Source organism: Diaphorina citri, unplaced genomic scaffold (genome assembly GCF_000475195.1).
Source record: "Diaphorina citri unplaced genomic scaffold, Diaci psyllid genome assembly version 1.1 scaffold430, whole genome shotgun sequence".
Taxonomy (NCBI): domain Eukaryota; kingdom Metazoa; phylum Arthropoda; class Insecta; order Hemiptera; family Psyllidae; genus Diaphorina; species Diaphorina citri.
In genome coordinates, this window is record NW_007377865.1 from 218380 (window position 1) to 225503 (window position 7124).

Here is a 7124-nt window from a genome sequence, read left to right on the forward strand (position 1 = left end):
AAACCTGGTCGACCTATATAGGTATCAATGCAGGTAGGGGTAGAATAACCCATTTATAACCTTTGACTTCTAGCCAAGTGTACCTGACCTGAAAAAAAGGCCAGGGAATTCCAAGGAGGAGGGTATTACTGGAGAACAAAGTCTGTTCCTAAGGTATTTTTTTCAGAATAAAGTCTGCAAAGTACCCATTTACGAATATATCATGAAATTCAAGGAAAATTAAAAATTATAAAACATGCAAGTAATTATGATTTATGTGTAGGTAAATCCTGTTACCTAAAATGAAAGGTAGTATTTTTTTAATTAACTTAAGACTCCTTTGTTACTTTCCCTATTTCTGGACTAGCAAAAAAACGTACATAACTGTAACGCTCTGTGACTGTCACTACCGTGAATATGGGGGGGGGGGGGCTATCCAATCTAATCCAAGTAGAATTTAAATAAACTGCCTTTAATTAATCTGTACCAAATACGTAAGACCTTGTTTAGAGTGCGGGATTAAAGGGCCTTTTCAGTCTCATTCTGGCAGTATAAGCAGGTTATACTTAAGTATTTTACTGTCTATTCTCTGGCAGTATAAAATATTCTATTTGTGTTTAAGCGCGAAGCGCAACCCTATGCTCAATTGCTCAAACCTGCGAAGCCTCGGGAGCGCGAAGCGCGACCGCATGCAAAACCGCGAAACCCTGGGAGCGCGCAGCGCGACCGCATGCACAACCGCGCAAAACCCCAGGAGCACGCAGCGTGACCGTAAACAAGGAAGCGCGAAGTGCGACCATATGCACAACCCCGCGAAGCCGCGGGAGCGCGCAGCGCGAACGTATACGCAACCTCCCGAGCACGCAGTGGGAGTAATAATAAACTGAATATTAAACAAAATAGGTAGGTACATACCTAGGTACTATTTTTCTTTAATCATCACGATCGAGTAAACTACGGGCTAAAAAGTTCCCGGAGGGACGGGCCCAGTTTGTTTTGGTTTCCAGGGTCTGTTTGCATGGAATAATAACTGGACCTACCTGTTACTCAAATAGGTAGTTCTCTGGCAAGAGCTCCCTACTTATAATTTCTAATGGGCATTAAGTCTATGATCAATTTTTGTTGTGACTTGGTAAGCCCTGTATATTAAAAATCAAGAATGGCTCTAATCTTGAAAAATCCCACGGTTAAAAAATTTCCCTCCACTTTCGAGAACAATAATTAATAGCCAGTTATGAAAATCAAAATTTAACCAACCGCAACCCTGCGTATAAGCGTAATCAGAAAATAAATCTAAAGGGAACGAAGGGTTTTCTTCATCGAGATAATCTCAAAGCGAGCTGAGTGTTTTCATCATAGCAATTTGACGTAACAAGCACCTATTATCACAATTTTATACGTTTTTAATTTAACTCGTAACAACAGAGTTCTCAAAAGTTAAGTAAAATCATGTAAAAAAGGCCCCAAGGCAAACTACATGTTGTTAGAGTACTTAAATGAATTAACTCGGGATTTAGGAGTCAACTCCCACAGTTTTTAATTAGGTGATGTTAACAACGACAGATCAGTGAGCCTTTTTTTAAAGGGGAAGTTGTTTTTTTATATATATTAGGGGGACCTGTTTCTTTTTCCATCAGTGGGAGCTGTTTTTTCCCCCATTATTAATAAGAGCTGTTGCTTTCAATTGTTCATCAAAAAGCACAGGTCAATACTTCAGGAAGGGAAATAGAAACACCTGGACCGTACTTCTCAATGATATTGATATACCTCATCATGACTGGCACGCTACAAGCACAGTGAAACACTTGAGATGCGGATGAAACAGAGGTGTTTTTTTGGAGATGTTTAATAGAGGGAACTATTGGCCGCAATGTACACTAGCAAAACGTGTTTCACGAAACCCATACATAAGGCTAACACAAAGAGTAGTGCACACTGGTGAAACCGAGTTTCACGAAACTCACTGTACATTGACAAATTAGCATATGAAACGCGTTTCACTAGTGTGCATTGCACCTTACTATAACAAGAGAGTTTTTATTATGGACCAGAAATCAAAGAGAAAAGGAAGACAGTATAATATAGGAGAAAGCCAGCCGTTCCGAGAATGAAAGCGTTTTTGAGTGCGCCAATGCACTTTTTGGGTACTTTTACATCGAAATAGGACTCTATCTCGAAAAAAATTGTCATTTGGTTGAGCCCCATTGGCATATGAAACGCGTTTCACTAGTGTGCATTGCACCTTACTATAACAAGAGAGTTTTTATTGTGGACCAGAAATCAAAGAGAAAAGGAAGACAGTATAATATAGGAGAAAGCCAGCCGTTCCGAGAATGAAAGCCATCAGCATCTGTTTAGCATAAAGACTTGAGTTACAGGACATAGAGGTTTTACCTTAAAATTTGCAAAGTTTGCAGCATTTTACATGAGTTTTGCTAATTTACAACCTTACTTTCTTCGGGACATAGGTGTCCAAAATGACACTATAGGCCATGGTTTTGAAGTGGTAATACCATACCTATTGCTCTTTGGTGACTGTAAGTATTTTGTCTTTCTGTTTTAGGCAAATAGAAATCAAGTTTTCGTTAATAACATGAAGTACATGTAAATAAAATTATTGCAAATTTGTATACATAGTTACTTTTTTTTTTTGTAAACACCTTTTTTTGTCTGTCTGTATTGTCTTTGGGTTCCTACTTTACACTCATCAGACAAGGTATCTGTATTTTGCTTCTGTTTTGAGTAGGCAAGTAGGCACAGAGAAATCAAGACTGTAAATAAAATGATTACATATTTTATACCTAGGTAGTTCTTTTTTTTTCAATTGGTTATTTTGTTCCATTTCTTTTTGAACTAGGTATATTAATGTAAATAAATTAATTTAATAAAATCTACACAAAAATAAAATTATTAAGAGATTGTTACAAATTTTAAAAAAAAGCCTTTTTTCACCAGTTTTTCATTTACCTTTTTTTCTTTAATGGGTAAGTAGGTACCAAATTTGTGTCAATAGTAAACCAATAAATTGATGAATTTCATGACAAGTTACCCAGTACCGGTACTTGTGCAGAAGTCACATCTGTGGAATATTGCTACCAAAGGAACTGGCACAAACAAGCTCTGACCCTAGTTATTATAGGGTTAGGTAAACGCAAGAAAGGAGTTTTCACAAATAGAGCAGTGATTAGTGTTATTATAGGGTTAGGTTAAATACAAAAAGGAGCTTTTCTTTTCCACGGACGTGACTTCTGCATAATTACCCCCAGTACCTACTACCTAATTACTACCTATAGGTGTACGTAAGTAAATTTGTAAACAACTTCTTTAAAGATTAGAATTTATACCTAATTAGAAAGATGCAACTATTGATGGGGTTGTCAAGGTCACCTTACATAGGTGAATGATTAACGTTTAGTAGGTTTTTCCAATACCTAACTATGGAGGTAGAGATTCTAGTGAAGGACGTGAAGAAATGAACATACCTACTCCATGATTTGACCATTACATAAGTATAGTCAAACCTGTCCAGTTGGAAATCTATGAGACCTGAAATTTTTCCTCCACTTATCCTCATTTCCCAATGGAGCAGTTGCTAATGGGTAAAAATTATAAATAAATGGTCAATTCCTAGGTAAAAAGTTGGGAAAAAACCAAATCTGAGGTCAAAACTCCGAAAAAATAATTGTAAAAGGTTGAAAATTCAATTTTTATTTTCCGCTCTAATGAAAGAGTTTAAATATGTGTGACATCAGACTTTACGCAGTTGTTTTTTTGTCCGTTAGGTAGTGCCTCTATGCAAGCGTGCTAGCGGATATCCTGAACGGATAATGTTCGTTCTCGGAACGGTTGGCTTTCTCCTGCAGAGTTTGACCCACCTGGCCCCAAAGGTAAAGTCCTGTCCTGAGAAGGCCGAACCCCGTTCGCTCTTTCCTCAAGTTCTAGCTCTGAATATAGCGAGACCATATGGTCCTGAATAACGGCCGACCGTAACTTATCTTAGGCTGGATTTTTGAATTATATATAATTTTTCGAACCTCTCTCTTTTTTAAACCCATCTACACGACGCGAGGGAGCGGAAGCGAGGTAAATGCGCGAGTAGACTCGCTTCGTCTAAACCTACCTTTAAATAGAAGCTGTTTCTTTCAACTAAAAATGAGCTCTGATCTTGAAATTTGTCGCGACGACCTATGAACTCAAAGCGAGAAAGTTTTAGATAGGTAACACTTCAGTCGTTATTTATTTTTAAGACCGGTTTTAGCGTCATCTATGTTAAGCTACGCAGTAATAGGGAGCGCGAAGCGCGACAGCATGCACAACCGTGCGAAGTCCCATGAGCGCTCAGCGCGATCGTAAACAAGGGTAACACTTCAGTCTTTATTTATTTTTAAGACCGGTTTTAGCGTCATCTATGTTAAGCTACGCAGTAATAGGGAGCGCGAAGCCCGACAGCATTCACAACCGTGCGAAGTCCCATGAGCGCTCAGCGCGACCGTAAACAAGGGAGCGCGAAGCGCAACCCTATGCTCAAACCTGCGAAGCCTCGGGAGCGCGAAGCGCGACCGCATGCACAACCGCGCAAAGCCCCAGGAGCACGCAGCGTGACCGTAAACAAGGAAGCGCGAAGTGAGACTATATGCACAACCCCGCGAAGCCCCGGGAGCGCGCAGCGCGACCGTATACGCAACCTCCCGAGCATGCAGTGGGAGTAATAATTATAATTTTATAATAAACTGAATATTAAACAAAATAGGTAGGTACATAGGTACTATTTTTCTTTAATCATCACGATCGAGTAAACTACGGGCTAAAAAAATTCCTGGAGGGACGGGCCCAGTTTGTTTTGGTTTCCAGGGTCTGTTTGCTCGGAATAATAACTAGACCTACCTGTTACTCAAATTACAGTAATTTGACTAACTCAAGATTGATTGAATTTAAATAGATTTGGTATAGGTAGTTCTCTGACAAGAGCTACCTACTTATAATTTCTAATGGGCATTAATCATCACCTATGGGAGCATATGCCGTGACATCAAAGTTCATGATTTACTGGTATTTTTTAAAGCGATTTATCTCGGGATCTAGAAGTCATAGAAGAAAAAGGAAAGTTGTTGGTCCTCATATTTCCTGCTCTATGACTTTGAAACATTACCTACCCAAGTAAGCGGAACTGTTCTATTAGATGGGTGATACTTAAACAGGTTTGACAATAGAAGTAGGTACCTACCTAGATAGGTACCTACTAAACTATAATACCTGGGGAGAGGAGTGAAATACCCAATGATATTTCAATTGCTTGAGGATGGGAAAATTCCTGTACTCAAGTAGCCTATTATTGTTGTCAAATTCCCAAATTATACAGAGGATGGAGCCTAAGCCCTCCTAGCTCCTGGGATTGAACCTCTTGTTTACCAGACAAGTGTCTTGACCATAACACCTGGCAGGCAAAGATAAAAGAAAAACCTCAAAAGACCTACATTAATAGAATCAAGTGATAAGAGAAATGGAAATGATGAACTTTGAACCCTGAATCATTCAAAAGATAAGGTGATATCGGACGGGACCTACTTTCTACATCCTCAATAAAATCATGCCATATTCTCATGTTTAATGCTAAAACAGTGAGGAAGGTATAGGATAGGTACATTAAAAAAAAGCTTCAAGCTTGAATCAGAAGTCTTGAATATTTGGATTATTTACCCTTGTGTAAACAAAACTAGTATCTTCATTCCAGTTGGGAACTCAAAATATAACTTGATTTTTCTTCTCTCTCTCTTTTTATATCCAAGCTAACAGATTTACCCAGTTACCCTAAATTTCCTTGAGAGATATGGGTAGCCCAGGCAAGCCACATCTAACTGGACATCCCCCTACACAAAAACAAGTAGGTATTGCATAACAAAAAGAAATCAATAAAAATCTCAATTTCCAACACCTACAAGTCTATCAGCCTGCTGCTAATTCGAAAGTGCTTGAGCAACCCCCCTCTGAGTTGGCTGACCATCTGGCCTTTAGCCAACAGCCAGCTGGTACAATGACCAACCAAACCTGTTGGCTTCAAATTCTCTACTTTGGCCGATCATACGAGTTGCAATCAAAGCAATGCTAGAAGGAATTTACTTAGTTCAAGTAGTTCAAGATAGCTTTAGCAAAGTGGTTAACCTCAAAATAGGTGGGGTTTGATCATGCATAAAAAATCGAGTCAATGCCACATCCGTTCGATTCCCTGAAGTATCGAGAACTCTACAGTAAAGAAAAACTGTAGACAGGGCGCTCTTGGAACAACAGCATAGAGGAATTCTTGAATTTCGCGAAAAATAATGGGGACGTGCCACGAGGAAACGTGAAAATTTCTAGTAAAGCATGCGACCTGACCATCATGACATGCAAGGACAATATGAAATGCGATTTTCTCCAGGATTTACGATAGGTATAATGAAACAAATGAATTTCTACTAATCTAGAGAACAAATAGAATAACCTGGAGTTCAAGATAGCTTTAGCAAAGTGGTTAACCTCAAAATAGGTGGGGTTTGATCATGCATAAAAAATCGAGTCAATGCCACATCCGTTCAATTCCCTGAAGTGTCAAGGTTAGAAATGGAAAGGTTCACTATGTCCTATTTTTAGCTCAATTTCCTTTAGCGAAGACCAAACAAGTCAGAAGAAACATGTTAGAAACGTTCTCATTGAAACTTTTTTCCTCTCTGTTTAGTTAAATTCCATTTAGGGATTGGTACTGGTGAAGTAGGACCATCGGCTATAATAAACGCCTTATGTCACTAGGACCTGGTTAGATCTTGACTTTCCCTTTAGGGAAGAGCTATGCATTTTTTTTATTTGTATTCAATAATTACAATTCAAATTGCTCAGAAAATAAATCTAAAGGGAACGAAGGGTTTTCTTCATCGAGATAATCTCAAAGCGAGCTGAGTGTTTTCATCATAGCAATTTGATTCTAAATAGGTACCTAACAAATATTCAGCAGATTCTTCTGATTGTATGGGTAAAATCTTCAATTCAAAGTATGCAAATGCATAATTCCGTACAAAAAAAAAAGAACCTTCAGATAATCAATCTAAAGGGAACGAAGGGTTTTCTTCATCGAGATAATCTCAAAGCGAGCTGAGTGTTTTCATCATAGCAAT